Below are 21,177 nucleotides of genomic sequence, written 5' to 3'. Positions count from 1 at the left end.
GACACCACAGATCCGCTGCAGTTCGCCTACAGATCCAACAGATCCACAGAGGATGCCATCGCCCACGTCCTACACACCACTCTCAGCCACGTGGACAAGAAACAGGGTAACTATGTGCGAATGCTGTTTGTTGATTACAGTTCAGCGTTTAACACAGTAGTGCCCTGCAGACTGTTCACAAAGCTGAGGGATCTGGGACTTAACAGCCGTCTGTGTGCATGGGTGTTGGACTTCCTCACTGGCAGAACTCAGGTGGTGAGGGTAGGCAGGTGCTTCTCCAACAGCATCACCATCAACACAGGAGCACCTCAGGGATGTGTCCTCTCGCCACTGCTCTACTCCCTCTACACTTCAGACTGTGTGGCCACCCATGGCTCCAACACCATTGTGAAGTTTGCTGACGACACAGTGGTGTTGGGTGCCATCTCCAACAACGATGAGGCGGCCTACATGGATGAAGTGAAGAATCTGGCATCGTGGTGCCAGGACAACCACCTCCAGCTGAACGTCAGCAAGACCAAGGAGCTGGTGGTGGACTTCAGAAGGGGTCAGCACAGAGACTACAAGCCCATTATCATCAATGGAGCTCCAGTGGAGAGGGTGCAGTCCTTCAAGTATCTTGGTGTCCACATCTCCTCAGACCTGACATGGGCTGCCCACATTCAGGTCCAGACCAAAAAGGCTAGGCAGCGCCTGTATCACCTACGACAACTGAGGAAGTTCAGGGTCTCTCCAAAGATCCTCAGGATTTTCTATACAGGCGCTGTGGAGAGCATCCTCACACAGAACATGACATCGTGGTTTGGGAACAGCTGTGTGAAGGACCAAAAAGCTCTCCAGAGAGTGATCCGTACACACCCGCTTCAGGACACCTACACCAGGAGATGCCGGACTAGAGCAGCGCAGATACTGAAGGACCCGTCCCATCCAGGCAACAAACTGTTCCAACTTCTGCAATCTGGTAGAAGGTTCCGCATCATCCGGGCAAGGACAGAGAGACTCAAGAGGAGCTTCTATCCCCAAGCCATCCGTGCCCTAAACACACACACCTGCCCTCTCACATCATCTATAATTGACTGAGACAGGACTCTTCCAGACACTAAACCAAGGCACAATGTACATTTCAATTCCTTTAATTTTAAATATGTTTATATTGTCTATCCTGTAAAATAGTCAGATGTCTATTCATATTAATGTACAGAATTCACCTGCTTGCTGCTACTACTGCACATTCACCCAGTGTATATACTATATATATATATATATATATATATATATATATATATATATATATATATATATATATTGTTTTTCCTCTACACCCCCCCCAATTTTTTTGCACATGTCGAGGAGCGTGTCAGGCTACATTTCACTGTGTGTTATACTTGTATAACTATGCATGTGACAAATAAAGAACCTTGAACCTTGAACCTCCAGATTATTCCACACTCTAGTGATGGGATTTCCGGCTCTTTTTAGAGAACCGACTTTTTCGGCTCAGCTCACTAAAAAGAGCCGGCTCTTTCGGCTCGCACATGGCTCTTTAGGTTGTTTTGTTTGCTTTAATTAATTTATTATTAACAACAATATAAAATTATGCACAAAATGAATTACTAATGTAAAAAAAGTGGTTTTATTTATATATGTTTATATATAAATATTAGGGGTGCAACGATACACAAAATTCACGGTTCGGTTCGGTTCGATACTTTGGTGTCACGGTTCGATATTTTTTCGATACAAAAAAATGTTCATGCATTTTTAATTTGTCATTTATTAAAATTATAAATATATATTTTAACTCAAAAGTACAGTTTTTAAATTTAACCCTAACCCTTGTGCGTGTTTTTTATTTTGACAGCGAATGCGCACCTGCGGACCACTTATGTGCAGCCCTGGTTATTTAGCTTGTCATATCGCAGCCACAGAAATTCTTTTGTCCATGAAACCATAAAGCTGCACTTTCTTTTTGCCTTATAGTCTGATTTGTCATAACTTCTCCGTTTTGTGGTAAGCTTTTCTTTGGCTGTCACTTCTTCACCCTGACCTGTCTTATTTGGCTCAGCAGAACTGAAATGCTTTTACACACTCACTCACATAAGCTCAGCGATTCTCTGCGCGATCAACCTCTCACATGTTTAAGCTTGCTGCGGGAGATTTCACTTGTCATGTTTGCATAGTAAGCTAACGATTAATAAGACGATGTCAGAGGAATTGGTGCACAAATTATCATCACTCACAGATCAGTACTGTCGCTCTCTATACACAGTTCGCACGATTGCAAAGTGAAAGCAAAAAAACGAGCGCAAATTCAAACGCGACTTCAATATGTCACATATTGACAGTGGCTCACCGATGCCAATGACATAATAACCCAGCTACATTTCTGAAAGAATGCAAAAGCATTGACATATATTTTTCCTACAATAGCCCGATGGGCAGGGCAGAGATAGATTTTGGTAGCCCGACTGAAAAAATCGCTAGCTCCGGGACGTCGGGCTAGCGATATTGCAAGCCCTGTATCTGATTGAGGAATCACTCATCTTTGGAAAAGAGAGTTTATTACAGAGAAATGGCTCTTTCCAAAATAAAAGCTATACTATCCGCTTCTTCTGGGCTATATTCTCAGCAGCATAAGGAGAATCATGTGCTAACAGCTGTCTAAATGACTCGGCTAAAGTTAGTAGCATGCTTGCTTTTTTTTGTCTGCTTCCACTTGTCTTTGCACTAGGATGATGTCGGCGTAAATGTGCAGTCATATTCGTCGTGTTCCCACTAGTGCTTTCAGGTTAATCTCGTTGAAATGACCTTAACAACGGCCAACACGTTAACGAGCTAACTGCGCTAGCACACTAGTTCACACCCATGTAATTGAGCATTGCATGGCACATCCAACATACTGCTTTACTTTAGTCCATGACTCGCTTACCTTCAGGGTCATACGTCACATGAAAACCAAAATAATTCCAAACGCCAGATCTGAATGAGGGTGGGGGAGGTGCCCTGCGCTCTTCCTTCTGACTATGCTGTCTGTGGTGAGCGCTCAGTGGATCTGCGCTGGACAGTGCAGCCTAGGCGGAGTAGTCGAACACAGATTCACTGAGCGCTCAACACAGACAGCATCGTCAGAAGGAAAATTGATAAAATAAATTACAAATGTTGTATTGTTCGATACATATGCGTACCGAACCGAAAGCACTGTATCGAACGGTTCAATATCGATACGAATATCGTTGCACCCCTAATAAATATATGCGGTGGCCCCTAGATTCAAAGCACGTACAAACTACAAAACACATTTCTAGCGTTAACTGAACTTCCAAAACAGAGCTACTAGATCACTTAAATTACACAGTTGAAAGCATGTGTGTATTGTTTGTGTATTTATACACATGCACTCATATATATTCAAATAATTAAAAAAAATGTTCATTTACCTGTTACTACCACACACCAAATCCGGTCGCTGGTACTTGCTGGCTTGTGTAGCCAGTAGGTAACAAAAGCTCAACACTGCGCCCAGCATCCTGGAGCACTTCTGTTGTATTTTGTACGTGTTTTGGAGTTTTTTACGTGCTTCTGAGTTTTTACTTCTGTTGGTGTTTGTACGTGCTTCGGGGTTTGTATGTGCTTCAGAGTTCAGACGTGTTTTGAAGTTTGTACGTGCTTTGTCTCTAGGGGTAACGTAAATATACTTTTATTTATTCACTCCACATAAAATTTAATAAATAAATCATAAAATACAAAAAACAACTATTCACATTTCAAATTTTAACTATTTAAAATTTCTGCTTTTTTCTTTTAAACAAATTTAAAGTGAAACAACACAAAACACTGCAAACCACAACACAATTAAATATAAATTAAAATATGAAAACAAAAAGAACATGCACATTCTCTGTCATATGGGCCTGCATGAATAAACTTTCTGAATCCTTTATCATTCACAACTGAAAATAGTTGTGGATGATTACTATACTTCTCTAATGTGGCGTTGTTGTCCCTAGCTCTTTCCCTCCTGCTCTGTTCCTGTGCTACTGCCAGTGTAACTACTGCCCCTCTCTTCCCAGCGCAAGCACAAGGCTCGCATGCTGAGTTAAGCGGAAAAAAGTGCGAGAGAGAGGGTGAGAGAAAGAAAAAAAAAACCCACGGCTCGCGATAAGGAGCCGCCTCGCGTCTTTCACATCAAAGATTGGCTCTAAGAGCCATTTCGTTTTTGTATTATATGATTTATTTATTACTTTTTATGTGGAGTGAATAAATAAAAGTATATTTACGGTGGCCCCTAGAGACAAAGCACATACAAACTCCAAAACACGTAAAAACTCCAAAACACGTAATAACTCAGAAACACATAAAACCTCAAAACACGTACAAAATACAACAGAAGTGCTCCAGGATGCTAGGCGCAGTGTTGAGCTTTTGTTACCTAGTGGCTACACAAGCCAGCAAGTACCAACGACCGGATTTGGTGTGTGGTAGTAACAGGTAAATGAACATTTTTTTAAAAATTATTTGAATATATATGAGTGCTTGTGTATAAATACACAAACAATACACACATGCTTTCAACTGTGTAATTTAAGTGATCTAGGTAGCTATTTTGGAAGTTCAGTTAAAGCTAGAAATGTGTTTTGGAGTTTGTACGTGCTTTGTCTCTAGGGGCCACCGCATATATTTCTATATAAGCATATATAAATAAAACCACTTCTTTTTTTTACATTAGTAATTCCTTTTGTGCATAATTTTATATTATTGTTAATAATATATTAATTAACCCTTGTGCTCCCCTTTGAGGCAGCTCCGGACTGCCCCAAAGGAGAATACAACACACAGACGCTTCTGAGTTTTATTTTATTTAATTTGAAATTACACTCACGATACAACTGAGGCAATCTGGAAGGCCATACCTTTTAGGGACATGCGCAATAGGGAGGGTGCGTTTTTAAAATGCCCCCCCTCCCTTTTTGATTACAATATCAACAAACTGTCCGTGTTTCAGGTGCTCGGTGCTGTACAGCGCCTTCGGTGGCTGTGAATACATCAGGAGACGTTGAATGGAAGGAATGAAATGTGGCGTGAGGAGTCTTTTCCTGATGCTGTAATAATGTTCAGCGTAAAAGTCATCCTCCAAGTGTCACAGCAGGATGGAACGGACACACGCGCAGGCTCTGAGTTGGGAAACACAAGAATCTTTATTACAGCACACCAGGTGATCTATTTACAGAGGTGAGGGGGAAGTCGGGCTCCGGGGGTCCACACACAAAGGGAAAAGACGCTGAAAGTCCACACGCACTCCGTCCACTCCTCACGCTCCTCTCCACACTCCACAGAAAACACGATGACGTACTCCACTCCTCGTACACTCAATCACTCAGGAAACACAGGGGTTGGTCCAGGGAATGCAGGTCGGCAACGGTCCAGCGATGAGAAACACAGAGCTGCCGTCTTATAAAGGAGCTGGAACACTCGTAACAAGCCACAGGTGCGTGATGGCGACCAGCAGAGGTGTGGACTCGAGTCACATGACTTGGACTCGAGTCAGACTCGAGTCATTAATTTTATGACTTTAGACTTGACTTGAAAAAATGTTCTAAGACTTGTGACTTGACTTGGACTTTTACACCAATGACTTGGGACTTGAATTGGACTTGAACCGGTTTACTTGAAAAGACTTGATATTTTACCCCAAATATAAAATTTAACATGCATATTATATGGAGATTGAAAATGTGACGTCATTCACGGGTAGAACCGCAAAGGATTCTGGGAACTCGTGGCAAGCGGTACTAGCGCACGCAGGCTTTCAATTAAAATCAGTCACACAGCGATAAAAAGAAACACAAAAATGTCAAGAAGCTGTTGTATTATTAACTGCAATAGCCGGTCGCATGACAGCCACGGGAAGCCGACGGGTAAAGAGATCGGTTGTTATCGGATTACGTCATTGAAGAGAAATTGTTCGAGCCATGTTTCCGAAGTAACAAAGAGGCGACTGGATTGCAGCCATTCAAAGATCAAATATAACGTCCTAGAACACTCCAGCTCACAGGTTAGTCTGCTCCAAGCATTTACACAAAGGTCAGTCTGCTGTTGTAGTTAATGCGTCATTTTTCTTAACATAATTGGTGATATAGGTTACAAGCAAGTCTGGCGCTGAACAGAAATTGTCGCGCTATGCTCCTTTATTTATTGTGCATAAATAGTAAATTGTCCTGACACAATATTGCGTTTCGCTTCTGTTATTATGGTACACTGACAAAAACACATACTTTTATTCACAGGATAAAACAGGTTTTTTGTATCATTAATTGCCCAGTACGATTACAGCATACAGTATTATTGTCACTGCTACATTTCTGTGATGCTACCAGAAATTATTTCCACTACTAATTAATTACCGTTGAGCTCAAAGGTTATATTAATAAACGGTTAACGAATGTGTATTTATGAAGACGATTTGTGAGACTGGTAAACTTATGATACGTACGATGGTCTTTCGTTCTACACGGTGCATTTCAAGGTCCTGCACCCATCCGTCGGTAAACTGTACCTGGGCTTGTTGCAGTGACCGGAAGTTACTAAACTTCATGAGTGTATGCACTCACTCCAAGAACCGTATAATTATAAATATGCATATAAATATGCTAAGATGAGATAGCTGACTTCATCTAACTAGCAAATGTTTTCCAGGCTACGTTGGTGATACAGTTTTTTTTAATGTGTATGATATTTTTGTCATGCGATTTTAAAGCTGGTCCTACAACCCCATCCAAGAATAACATGCAGCTTATCTCAGAACTGTCGGTGAAAATTATTCTTGGAGCTAAGTTTAATTGAGCTGCATTTTAAAGAGGTGCAATTTCACAATTTGTGTATATTTTCTAAGTTCACTATTTTGTATGTGTTGAGAAAAACACAGATTTAAAAATTACATGGTCTAATATTTACATTTAGCATAACTGCAACATTATTTTTTCGTTTGTTTTTTTTAAAGACTCGAAAGGACTTGAAATTCAAAGTTTCAGACTTGTGACTTGACTCGGACTTTTACACCAGTGACTTGAGACTCGACTCTGACTTGCCTGACATTACTTGAGACTTGACTTGAGACTTGAGGATAAAGACTTGAGACTTACTTGAGACTTGCAAAACAATGACTTGGTCCCACCTCTGGCGACCAGGTGCGTGGAAGCCCACAGGTGAGCTCCGCCCTGGCAGAGGGAGGAGGGAAAGAGAGGAAGTGTCACGGCGAGCGAGATGAGCCGTGTGGAAAATAAAGGAGGATCCAAACGCAGGCACCTGTAAAGGTGTGATGGTGGTTTATTAAACACAAAATAAAAATGGACAAAAGGCGAACCGAACAAAGACTAAACTATACTGGGAACAAACTGAGTACAGAACACAAACCTGAACATGAACGAGAGCGAGCGGAAACAGATGCGACGAACGCTTTCCGGAGGCCGTCCCCGAAGGCCATGATGCCAACTTAGAGGCCTGGAAAACGGCCAGCAGAGGCGAAGCGGAACAGGTCGAGCTGGCTCTGACGGCGGTGTGGCAACCGCAGGACCAGACGAGGCAGGACCAGACGAGGCAGGACCAGACGAGGCAGGACCAGACAAGGCAGGACCAGACGAAGACAAAGACGAGGCAGGACCAGACGAAGGCGAGGCAGGACCAGATGAAGACACGGAGGCTGGACCAGGCGTGGATGAAGACACGGGGGCTGGACCGGGCGTGGATGAAGACACGGAGGCTGGACTGGGCGTGGATGAAGGCTGGACCATATATACTAAACAATCTTGAGCCCACATAAAATATATGCCCATATTAACTTAACATAAACCGTATGGGGCCCACATAGACATTTTTCAGGGTCTGACTTGCATTTGCCCATGTGCGACCCATATAGTTTGACCAGGTGGACCCCACCTGTGTCATCAGTGCTAAAAAAATATATTGATTACCTCACTTTGCCCCATATGGGGCCCACATAGACATGTTTTCAGGGTCTGACTTGTATTTGCCCATGTCTCACCCATATAGTTTGACCAGGTGTTCCCCACCTGTGTCATCGATACTAAAACATATATTGATTACCTCACTTTGCCCCACCTGGGGCACACAACAACAGCCTATCCTTAAATGTCTATCCCAGGTGGAAAACCCAAGTGGGTCCTACATGTGTTTCCCATTTTGGACCAAGTTAAGTGTTTCCCATGTTTGACCCAGCTAGGACCTACTAAAAGTGCCCACTTGGGATTGCCCATATGGGTTTAATGTGAAAAACCCAAGTAGGCCCCATACAAAAAGCCCAGTTTGAGCCCATGCCCACATGGTACCCATCCAGCCCGAGCAAAAACCAGGTGGGGCCCATATATACATGTTGGCTGGGTTTCTTTGGGGTTACATTCTTTTCCAAAGAGGTTCCTGCTTTATCTACAGCCTGAGTGTCATCACGATCTTTCTTGTCTACTGGAGTATTGGGCATGACAATTGTTTTTTCGGTTTTTCGTATTAAACTGAATTCCAGGTTTTTAAAGATGTTAAATTGAATAACCTTGACATTATTGGTATTTTGGATATTAGTGATAAGTCTGGCACCAGGGCAATCTTCTGCTGTGCTGTGCAAGTTGACTGTTGTTTCCTGTGAAATATCAACTGGCATTTCCGTGTTGCGGTCAACTGTGTTAGAGGTCTGTGCAAGTTCAGGAGCTGTCTCTGTCTCCATTGAGGCCACTGTTGTTGTGCTAGTGACTGCAGTGTCCTGGCAAAACCTCATTTCTGCACCTGCCGACAGTGAGCATAGGGCAATGACGTTATCTACAAAATTACACAGCCTTCCTACGGTGGCATTTTCGGCGTAATCAGACTGCAACTGTTGCCACTGCTCCTCATGTGTAACATTATTTAGCAATTCCTCTAGCAGTGGCCTAACATCATCTGCAGGAGTGGAATCACTCCTGACATTGTCTGGATTGCTCCTAGCTGTGTTGTTGTCCATTTTGCTTCAATATCTATTTGTTTGCTGTTAATTTATTCTCTAAGCTAGCGTTAGAAATTCCGAGTTACAAAGGGGTATTTAAGGGTTCGGTTTTAACTTAAATCCTTTGAAATGTATGACGTCTTTGAAGCCTTTGATCCCACTTCGAGGAAAAAAAAGAATGCGCTCGAAGTGTGTGGGTTGTTTGTCTCCGCCCTAAATTTCATCACAGCCTCCCATAATAATAACTTTAGTAATAGTAGCAGTTAAAATATTGTCTGGTTTCATTTAGCATTTATTCATAGTTGTTCCGTTATCGTTGATTGTTGATCTAATACAGTCGACCAGTTGACAACAATCATGTTGAAAAATCATTTATTTGTAGTTGGCCGGAAACTAAAGCTGTTGTCTCTTGGACTATTCCGTAGCACCTACCCGAGTAGTCGTCCTCGTCCCTGCACCGCACGTCGATCTCAGGTAAGAACGTATTTATTTAGTCATTGTTTGAATGCTGACTTTGCTTTGTTAGCAAAGGTGCTGTAAAGTTGTTAGCAGTGTGTCAGCTTGGGGACCTGCCACAGAATACCTTTGTGACGTCATTCGCTATGCTCCAGACCGGATGGGGAGTAAACTAAAAACAGTGAATAATACATTTAACAAAAATATTTTTAGAAAATAAACTGTTTTCTTAATTGATGCAAAGATGTCTATTGTCAGTTTTTAAATTCCATAAAGCCTGATGCTTAATATTATAGGGCTATTTTTACGGACATGTTAAATTGTAACATAATGTTTAACAGATAATGGTTTCTGTTTTTTTTTAGATCATACACAATTGTCTTTTTGATTGTTTCATGGTACATGACCTGCCATATCCAATGACACATCTGCTTTCCAGTATCTTTTGCTCGTTTCTTGTCCTCTTCTTTTCTCTTTTTCCTAAACTGAGCACCTGATGGCTTTGAACTTTTCTTGTCCATCTTCCAATGGTTTTAATTTTGCACTCCAGTAGGAACACCCATCCCCCAACCCGAGGATCACCAAAACATAACCTACGGTAATAGACCTACACCTTAGTTCCCAGATTCGCTTTGTCTAGGGTTTATTTCTGGGATTTCGCACAACCCAGGATTCAAATCATGAATACATAATGAGCTTGGAGTTACAACATTATGAATGAAATGTGATCTATTTGGAAGCAGCAGGGCCCCCTACCCTTACGACAGGTTCTGTGTGAGACTTTAAATCATTAAACTGTAAATTTTAAATTGTTATTGATCCCTTTACCCCTGGTCCTAAGGTCTATATTTATTTTCTTACTCTTCTTATATTTATTGTTTGTTTACTTACACTGCAGTAACTGGAGCCTCGTCATCTCGCCTCTCTATATACTGTACTGTATATAGCAGAGATGACAATAAAGTTTACTTTGACTTCAGCACAGCAGCAAGCAGGCGCACCGAGGGCTCTCGCGCTCACCTTTCAAATAGAATTTTGAAAAAAATATTGATGCAAATTATAAGTCTGTATCATAATGTCTGGTGTTCTAGTGTTTGTTTGTTTGTTTGTTTTTATTTTTGTTTGTTTTATATTGCGAGTTGGTTATTAGATGCTGCTCCAGCCAGCAGTGAATCCGCCCTCTCCTCCCTGTGCCGCAAGCAGCAGGCGCACCTCGCAAATGGAGGGCGCCCCTAGGCCCTACTCCCAGCAAATGGCCGTAAGAACACCGATCGATTTTTTTTCACCGATCTTTTCCAGTGGATACTGGTGGATGAATAAGCGGGTGGAGCCGACTGGCACGATGAGAGTCGTGGATCACCTGGTGGTGCAGCACTGGGGGCCGCCAGTTCGCCACTTTTATGGGCATTTTCACTGTGATGTACGTGGTTGCGTAGGGCTGGAGGTGCCTCTTCTATCTGCACAAAAAACATTACGAGTGAGTCTCCCTGCACCACACACACACGCACCTCCATACCTATCAAAACACGGAGAAGGGCGAGTACAAGCACTAGTGACCTACATTTGGTTATGCTCTGCAGAAAGATAATGCAGCATGGTGCCACAGTAGACCCGGTGGTACTTGGGGATCCTGCAAACGCATCAAAATAGATGAAGGCATACATATACGGATGCATGCAGAAATGAACGCATTAATATGTTGCCTGTGCTTGATGCCAGAGGCTGAAGATTTCTATAAAAAGAGACAGAGACTTGAGTTTATTCACCCAGACAAAAGTAAATAAAGCAGCGAACCAGTCACGTGGTGTGGATGATCAGTCAGTGTATCCATCAGCACAGAAGGCTGTCAGCCATGTTAAGGAGAGGAGGAAATGGTCTGAATATATCTGCATCCTTTATTCTACTTATTTTATTTGACTCCCCACAAAAAGCATGCTAAATGTTAGTGTAATGAAACAGGAAAAGAAAGAAACACTTTGAGAACTCTAAAGAATAACAAGTTTACCTAAAGAACAACAACAACAACAACAAAAACAAAACAAAACAGTATTTTAGGTCTTTATGAATCAGCTTGCCTACATGTAAAAAAAAAAAATTCTGACCGTTTCAGTGTAGAAATGCTGGTACTTCCTCTCCACACCAGGAGCATCACCTACCTTAAATCAAAGGAAAAATTAAACAAGGTCTCAGCTGTGTGTTTTAAATCGTGTGTGTAGCTGTCATCTTGTTTGAGTGTATCTGGAGGTCCTTTTCTTCTTGTTTGTTTTGTGTTCAGCTGTGCAGAGTCCCAGTCTGGATATGGACACTTCATCTTTCTTCACAGAGCTCAGTCTGGCGCAGGTAGGAATGCTCAAATACAAGCCAACACAAAATGTTGTGCTCACCAGAACGCAAAAGGGACACTGAATTGCTCCCAGGCCTCTGAAACAAGAGCTTCACAGTTCGGCTGTATGCTTTTCTTAAAGGCTGAAGAGAATTGTCTGTGAAGGTTCTCAGTCATCCAGGTCATCGTAGTCAAAGGAGCTTGCAAAGAAAAGCGTCTGGACTTCTTTAAGTTGCTTGAAGACGTTTCACCTCTCATCCGAGAAGCTTCTTCAGTTCTAAGGTCAAATGGTGGAGAGTCCCAGATATAAACCTAGTGGGAGTGATCCCCCACAGAGGGACAAAAGGACCCCCTGATGATCCTCTAATCGCCTGAGCCAAGGTGGGAAACTGGGCGTGGGTCCCAATCAGCCAGAGTTTCGGGTGAGTTGATTGTGAAACCTGGCCCCACCTTATCATGCAAATTCCTGAGGTCAGATGGCCCAGGATGTGAGTGGGCGTTAAGGCGTCTGGGAAGGGATCTCAAAACTGGATTATAGATGGCAGAGAGTTGGTGTCGTAAACCCCCGCCTCTGTTCAAAGATGGTCGCTCACAGTGGACATAGATGGCTTCTTTCACTCCTCTTTCAAACCATCTGTCCTCTCTGTCCAAAATGTGAACATTGGCATCCTCGAAAGAGTGTCCTTTATCCTTAAGATGCAGATGGACTGCTGAGTCTTTTCCTGTGGAGGTGGCTCTTCTGTGTTGTGCCATGCGCTTGTGAAGTGGCTGTTTGGTCTCTCCGATGTAGAGGTCTCTCCACCATTTGACCTTAGAACTGAAGAAGCTTCTCGGATGAGAGGTGAAACGTCTTCAAGCAACTTAAAGAAGTCCAGACGCTTTTCTTTGCAAGCTCCTTTGACGCTGAAGAGAATTATTTAACAGTTCATATACTAGACAGATAACTTAAGTAACATTAAAATGATCACAACGAGCTAATTTAACATGTCAAATTAGAGAACAGGAGTGTCAAATGTAAGGCCTAGTGGACTGAATCAGCCCAGCAAAGATTCTAATCTGACCCACTGGCCAAATTAACTGTATTTTTCACAAGGTTAAAAAAACGTTCCAACTGATAAAGACCTCCCCGCTGGCCATTAGTCCTATAACACAGTAATTGATTAATAGCTGAACATTTTAAAATAACAGCATGAGCTCCCATCAGTGTAGCAGCTGCAGTGGTATTTACAGATTTATCCCCATTTTGCACTTAAATACAGGATGTTTTGTATGTAAACATTATTCCTGTAGTCACTCATTTCAGTTTTTTATTTTTTCCACCCTTCTGTCTGACTCTGTGTCAGCTGCAGTGATGTTGTGTGACCGGTTTCTAATGGAAACAGATCTTTTGTCACAGATTTGATATTTTAGAAAAGCAGACACGTAAAACAGGAAAGCAGGTTTACTCTGTCAGAAGAAACCACTTTTGTTTGGCATCATGTTTGTCTTCAGTTTATCTAGTTACATCCTGTCATGCCTAGGTTACAGTTTTAGTTCATGATTTATCAAGCTCCCCATTTGTCTCATCCCTGTGTGAAGTTTTCTGTGTCAGATTGTCATGTTAAGTCTTCGTGTGTTTATCTGTCATGATTTATGTCCAAGTTTTCTTTGTCAAGTTCGAGTCATGTCTGGGTTTCGTTATGTTTCCCATTTTATTTTGAAAGAGCCTTGTGTTTTTTGTTCACTGTATTTAGTTTCACGTCCCCTGTCCTGTCATTATGTTAATTGTTGTCAGCTGTTTTCCCTATGTGATTCCGCTTCCCTTGATCATTCCTTATGTGTACTTAATCTGTGTGTTTCCGCTCAGTCAGTGTCAGATCGTCTGTTAACCTCACCACAGTTTTCATAGGTTTGCCTCATTGTTTCACTGTGTCTCCTAGTTTACTCAGTGTTCATAGTTTTTTCACTGCCTTCTGTTAACACAGTGTTCATAGTCTCCTTAGTTTCTCTAGTTTCATGTTTTTCTTTTGCAATCAGCCACAATAAAGGCTCGCTTTATTTTTTGAAACTACGTTTGGTCTCCACCATGTCTGCATCTGGGTCTACCTCTTTCCTCACACCGGCGCACCCCGCCATGACAGTACGATCTGACTATGTCAGACCCAGCGGAAAGTCTGGACGAGATTGGGGAGGAGCTGCAGCGGATCAGCCGGCTCATGACGCGCATCTGTGGCAGCCATAGGCGCCATCCTCCAGAAGGCGCTGCAGCTCCGGCAGTTTCTCCAGCTTTTTGAGGTGTTCGACTCTTTGGCCCCCACTTAAGGAGGAGCTTTGCACCCGTGCGCTGTTGAACGCCGCCTCAGCACCTACGACTCCGACCCATAAACGGTTGTCGTTGTCGTCGCCGCTGCCTCGCGAGCCGGAGGCAGTCATAGTAGGGACACTGAGGCTCACCGCTGCTCCGCCATCGTCTCACAGTTCGTCTCCGCCACAGTCAAGCTGCACAGCCCAGCGCACCGAGATGGTGGAGGCCACAAATTTCAGCGACGATGAGCAACAGCAGGTATTGCTGGCTTTACGGGAGGATGAGCTCCGTTGGAAGCCCTGGCTCATTCCCGAGGAGGAGCTCTCACCTGTTGCACCGCCTCAGACCAGCCGCTTGCCCTCTCCACCCCGCTCGGACTTTACTTCACCTGCCTCGTTTCTGGCGAGGATGTGGGCAGAAGACGAGGAGATTGCCGCCACGTCACCCTCTTCTTCGGTGGCATCAGCATCCATCGTACCCACTTCCAGAAAGAACTGGCGTCAGCGCCGCTGCCGTCGCACCGCGCTACCCCCGGGGGTGAGTGACTGTGTGTCTCTGTCTCACGATCCATCTATAGAGAAGAGCGAGATTTGCATTGATTCACCGGGGCTGGAAACTATGACTGAATCGTGTTCTGAGGCTGAAAGTACAGTGTTTAGTAGTTTTGAAAGACCTACTTCGGAAATAATGGATTTCGACCTCTGCTGTGAGCGGCAGCAAGCAGCTTGCACCCAGCTAGAGGAGGAGCTCCTGGGAAAGCCGTGGCTCATCCCCGATTATCAGCACTTGACTGTGTCTTCGTAAGTGAGGGCTCACTTGACTGCGGTCACATTTTTCGGGGAACACGCCTGGAGGTGGTGGAGGAGAAACCCAATTTTATATATATTTATATATATATAAAAAACACCCAGCTCGCCCCTGCGGGCGGTTTATCCTTCAAGCTCGGGTCCTCTACCAGAGGCCTGGGAGCTTGAGGGTCCTGCGCAGTATCTTAGCTGTTCCCAGGACTGCGCTCTTCTGGACAGAGATCTCCGATGTTGTTCCCGGGATCTGCTGGAGCCACTCGCCTAGCTTGGGAGTCACCACACCTAGTGCTCCGATTACCACGGGGACCACCATTACCTTCACCCTCCACATCCTCTCGAGCTCTTCTCTGAGCCCTTGGTATTTCTCCAGCTTCTCGTGTTCCTTCTTCCTGATATTGCTGTCATTCGGAACCGCTACATCGATCACTACGGCCGTCTTCTTCTGTTTGTCTACCACCACTATGTCCGGTTGGTTAGCCACCACCATTTTGTCCGTCTGTATCTGGAAGTCCCACAGGATCTTAGCTCGGTCATTCTCCACCACCCTTGGGGGCATCTCCCATTTTGACCTCGGGACTTCCAGGTTATACTCGGCACAGATGTTCCTGTACACTATGCCGGCCACTTGGTTATGGCGTTCCATGTATGCCTTGCCTGCTAGCATCTTGCACCCTGCTGTTATGTGCTGGATTGTCTCTGGGGCATCTTTACACAGCCTGCACCTGGGGTCTTGCCTGGTGTGATAGACCCAAGCCTCTATGGATCCTGTACTCAGAGCTTGTTCTTGTGCTGCCATGATTAGTGCCTCTGTGCTGTCTTTCACTCCAGCTTTGTCCAGCCACTGGTAGGATTTCTGGATATCAGGCACCTCCTCTATCTGCCGGTGGTACATACCGTGCAGGGGCCTGTCCTTCCATGATGGTTCCTCGTCTCCCTCCTCTTTCTTGGGTTTCTGCTGCCTGAGGTATTCACTGAGCACTCAGTCAGTTGGGGCCATCTTCCCAATGTATTCTTGGATGTTCGTTGTCTCATCCTGGACTGTGGTGCTGACACTCACCAGTCCCCGGCCCCCTTCCTTCCGCTTAGCGTACAGCCTCAGGGTGCTGGACTTGGGGTGAAACCCTCCATGCATGGTAAGGAGCTTTCTTGTCTTTATGTCAGTGGCTTCTATCTCTTCCTTTGGCCAGCCTATTACCCCAGCAGGGTACCTGATCACGGGCAGGGCGTACGTGTTGATGGCCCGGATCTTGTTCTTACCATTCAGCTGACTCCTCAGGACTTGCCTGACCCTCTGCAGGTACTTGGTGGTTGCAGCCTTTCTAGCGGCCTCTTCATGGTTCCCATTCGCCTGCGGGATCCCCAGGTACTTGTAACTGTCCTCTATGTCTGCAATGTTGCCTTCTGGTAGTTCAATCCCCTCAGTTCTGACTACCTTCCCTCTCTTTGTTACCATCCGACTACACTTCTCCAGTCCGAACGACATTCCAATGTCATTGCTGTATAGCCTGGTAGTGTGGATCAGTGAATCGATGTCTCGTTCACTCTTGGCATACAGCTTGATGTCATCCATGTACAGGAGGTGGCTGACAACTGCTCCGTTCCGTAGTCGGTATCCGTAGCCAGTCTTGTTAATGATCTCACTGAGGGGGTTCAGGCCTATGCAGAACAGCAGTGGGGACAGAGCATCTCCTTGGTAGATCCCGCACTTGATGGTGACTTGTGCTATGGGCTTGGAGTTGGCCTCTAGTGTTGTACGCCACATCCCCATTGAGTTCCTGATGAAGGCTCTTAGGGTCCCATTGATCTTGTACAATTCTAGGCATTCCAGTATCCAGCTGTGGGGCATTGAGTCATAGGCCTTCTTGTAATCAATCCAGGCAGTGCACAGGTTGGTCAGTCTGGTCTTGCAGTCTCGGCTGATTGTTCTGTCTACCAGTAGCTGGTGTTTTGCTCTCATGTATTGACCCATGTGCCTGTTCATCTTAGCCGATATGATGCCTGACAGGAGCTTCCATGTAGTACTGAGGCAGGTTATTGGTCGGTAGTTGGAGGGGACCGGTCCCTTCTTGGGGTCCTTGGGGATCAGGACCGTCCGGCCTTCAGTTAGCCATTCTGGGTGTCTCTCGTTAACTAGCAGCTGGTTCATTTGTGCTGCCAGACGCTCGTGGAGTGCAGTCAGCTTCTTCAGCCAGTAGGCGTGAACCATGTCGGGCCCTGGTGCTGTCCAACTCTTCATACTGGAGACCCTTTCTTGGATATCTGCCACTGTGATGGTTACTGGACCCTGTTCAGGGAGGTCGCTGTGGTCTACCCTCAGATCCTCTAGCATTGCCGTTATGGGTTGCATCCTTCTCCCATATGCTCTTCCAGTATTGCTCCGTCTCCAGCCTTGGTGGTACTGTTCTCTTGCCACTGAGAACCACCTTTGCTGGTTCTGTGGAGAACAGCTGGTTTATTCTCCTGCCTTCTATCTCTCTGGTGTACCTCCTCAAGCGGCTGGCCAAGGCTGTGAGTCTTTGTTTGGCAGTTTCCAAGGCCTCAGGTATGGACAGCTTGCTGTATTTCTTAGGCACCTTATTTGTCGCACCTTTCTGCAACTCCGTTAGTTGGCTAACCTCCCTCCGTGCTACTTTGATCTTGCCCTCTAGCCTCCTTCTCCATGGAGGGTACTGCCCCTTGTCGCTGTTCAACTTGTAGCCAAGCATCTCACTGATCACTGCTGCCGTATTGTATATCAGCTTGTTAGTGTCGGTAATCGTGGCTGTAGGTATTGCCCGTAGTGCTGCATTAACATCATCTAGCAGACCTTCTGAGGGTACTTCACGTAATCTTGGTAACCGGCTACGGGGGATCCAGGTTTCAAGCTTGGCCATGATCTTATTTTTCAGGTCAGTTCCTCTCGCACTCAACGATCCTTCTCCTATCGCACTTGGGGCTATGTACCCAATCTCGGGTGGGGGTGATGATATCGCCCCCCTGACCTGGCGTCCTGACTCCTCCTTGCCGTAGCATTTGTGTTGTACCTCGTCAATCTCTAGCTGTGAGAGCAGTCCCTTCTTTCGAATGTTGGAACACTGAGCTACTAGTTGTTTCGCCGTCATTGTGGATGTTGGGTATCGAAGAATCCATAGGTCCCTCATCCTATTCATGTAGCCCCTTCCGCCGGGGTTAGTAGCATTCCAACAACGCCCTGTTTTCGTCTCTTGCCCACCGATGCCTTCTTGTTCCAGTAGCCCACTTTTCGTCAGGGTGCCCTGGTTCCTCAACACCTGACGCGGACCTTGTTGATCCATGCCTTCATATTTATCTGTCTCGCTCATGTCTGCGGTAGGCTTGCTTAGCATAGGGGGTCTAGCCTTAGGATACAGACGCCCCTGGCAGGAATCGAACTTGCGATCCTCTGTTCCAAAGGCGTGTAGTCTAACCACTACGCTATCGAGCTGCTTATATATGTATGTATGTGTGTATGTATGTATATATATATATATATATATATATAAATATAATGCAGTCTATATGAATTATTATTGTTACTGTCAAGATTTTATTTGATATCTTTTTGTATTTTATTAACAGGCAAGGCAGTCCTTGGGTCTCCAGGTACACCATCACATCACCACAGCATAATTTTGATATGAAAATCTTTATTATAAGTTTGTTTTTGTTTTTAATCTAGGACCTGATGGAACTGTGATTCTGACCCCTGCCGATTTGCCTACACTGGGGTTCACTTCAGCTGGAATAGCAGCAGGCTCCATCGCTGCCAACCTGATTCCACATTTAGCACTCGCTAATGTAGGTGGAGCAGGTCTCATAGCAATCTTGCAGTCCTGGGGTAAAAAATTTTTTTTGTTATATATTCTCTCTCTCCCTCTCACTCTCTCTAAATGTGTGTAAAACAAAACCAAGCAAACAGACATGTTTTCTCATTGAGCGGGAACAGGATCAGCTTCAGGTAAATTCAGAATAGTAATATTTTAGTCCACTTCGCTTTTGATGTTTATCTAAGTACATGTCAAACATATAAAATGCTCTTATTGAACACGTCTCTATAAATAAATGTTCACGACTAAAATAATTTATGTATCAGGTGGTGAAGATGGAAAAATAAAAGCTTTGCTCATGTTGAACAAGTATAACAAACAGCTAATGGTGTCTAATGTGATTTTACTGTAGGCGCAGCATGTCTGTCTTGGATTGCCCCTTTATTGTTTGGCAGTGTTGGAGGAGCAGCAAGTTGGATGTTCACAATTGCGTGTAACGTGACTGTGAGATTTGAAGGTTAACACACTGAATAAACACAAATTTTCAAACACTTAGATAAAGCATGTGTTGAGAACTGAATTACAAAAATCATTGATAAAAATTGTTGCTGATTTTTACCTGTCATTTTGAAGTAAAATATTATTGTAAAGGGTAAAGATGTTTTATCAGATCCAAAGACTGTTTGACGCTTCTGTTCTCTTCATGAATCTAATGTCAAAATAAAAACACATGCAAAATAAAAGTATAGTTGGTTTTATTGTAAACACCATAATGTAATGTACAGTAACAATATCAAATCCATAGTCCATAAATGCATCACTCTTACAGAGCCAGTAATCTGACTGTGTTCAATGAGCTCAAACACCTGTTTCAGTCAGTGACGGGCAAGTTACACCTTTTTTGTCATGTGTTTTTTTCCTGGGTTTTCTGTCCCTCTCCATTAAAATTAAACTACCATAAAAACGAGTGACTGTTCATTTCTCTGTAACTGGGGAAGCATACAAATTGTTTAGGGTTCAAAATTTTTTTTCTACCACTGTAACTGAAACGTGGAAGAAATATAGAGACTGGATTTAAAGGCCTGAAGACAACACTGACAATTTGAGGACTGAGATCACTTACAATAATATCATTGATGGAGATACAAATTAAGGCAGATATGTAAGAAAGAAAGTCTTTTCGTTTTTTTACCCCGGCTCTTCACTGATATACTGCTTGGTGCTTGTTTTCTGCACAGTCCCACAATGTTATTGGAAGCTCAGACCATGCAAGGATTAGAGAAACTGCAAATAAAACAAAATGAAAACAAAGAGCTTCATCACTGACTTTATTACTTTCTATAGATTTCTCTGTTATTATCCTAAAGCTCATACAATTAGAAAATGGCTGGAAGGGCTGCCATGAGAAGCCTGTTATCTTTCAAAAGAACAAGGCAGCAGCTTTGCAAAGATTCATCTAAACAAACCACAAAACTTGTCATTCGGACAGGTGACCCCGCAGTGGTCTTTTTGTCACAGAACAGTTCATGGAGGACAGGAACTTTATTGCCTTAGGTGTTGCTTCTTAATGCTCTTTTTTAACATTAAAAAGCTTTTATGAATATTTGACATGTATTTATGTTTTTTAATGCTCATATTTATTTATTTATTTTTTTTTATCATACTTGTTCTATTTAAACAAGTTCTGTGCATTGAATTTGTCAGGGCAGGTTAGTTTGAATGACCCGTTTTACCTTTTGTTATATGTTCTGTTTGCTTAGGAGGAAATCCCTTCTTGGGATGGGCTGGGAGGTCAGTTCCTTCATCATGATTATGCAAATTCTCATGACCATTGATCAGCAACCATTGATCAAAGCCCACTGATCATTGGCCATGAATACCATTGACAGAGAGTTGGGGAATGGCTGTAATCACAGTATTGTAAGATGGTGAAAGATGTACTCTTAGGCCCTCGTAGGAATTTGCCTTTAGGGCCTTTTCTTTCTTACTTCAAAACAAGTTCTGTACTTTTAATTATTAAGGCAGGTTAGTTTGAGTGACCTGTTTTTTCTTTTGTTGTATGTTCTGTTTGCTTAAGAGGAAATTCCTTCTTGCATTCTGTCAGTCTGCCCCAGGGCAGCTGTGGCTACAACTGTGGCTTGCCTCCACCAGTGTGTGAATGTGAGAGTGAATGAATAGTGGAATTGTAAAGCGCTTTGAGGGCCCCAAAAAGCGCTATATAAATGCAATCCATTATTATTATTATTATTATTATTAAGAGCAGTGGGTTGGGTGATCTCAACTATGTGTAACGTGACTGTGAAATATGAAGATTAAACCATTGAATAACGTATACTGGCCTACAAATGTTTCCTCCTGTGACAAATCTCAATATCCTGAATGAAAATGTATTCTTATATGTAAATGTCAAAGACTGAGATTAAATCATGATTTGAGAATTACAAAAATGTTTGATAACCTTTGTTGCTGATTTTTACTCATGATTTTGAAATAAAATATAATTGTAGAGGATAAAGATGTTTTATCTGGTCCAATGACTGCATGCTCCTGTTGTCTTT

At 43.6% G+C, this 21,177-nt stretch overlaps 1 long non-coding RNA gene and 1 pseudogene across 1 annotated transcript; both read left to right on the top strand.

Moving 5' to 3' along the window:
- The first annotated feature begins 13,897 nt into the window (after positions 1-13,897).
- On the top strand, positions 13,898-14,594 carry LOC146646217 (uncharacterized; annotated as a pseudogene).
- Positions 14,595-18,429: 3,835 nt separating this feature from the next.
- LOC146646216 (uncharacterized) lies at positions 18,430-20,017 on the top strand. The gene is made up of 3 exons (XR_014908855.1): positions 18,430-18,455; positions 18,532-18,690; positions 19,032-20,017. It is a non-coding gene; the product is annotated as an uncharacterized LOC146646216 (long non-coding RNA).
- Positions 20,018-21,177: the final 1,160 nt, after the last annotated feature.

Source organism: Rhamphochromis longiceps, linkage group LG19 (assembly GCF_057381845.1).
Source record: "Rhamphochromis longiceps isolate RC_006_pf linkage group LG19, R_longiceps_female_GT1.1, whole genome shotgun sequence".
NCBI classification, from domain to species: Eukaryota; Metazoa; Chordata; class Actinopteri; order Cichliformes; family Cichlidae; genus Rhamphochromis; species Rhamphochromis longiceps.
The sequence above is the reverse complement of the archived record's forward strand: the minus strand, read 5'-3'. Positions and strand labels throughout refer to the sequence as shown.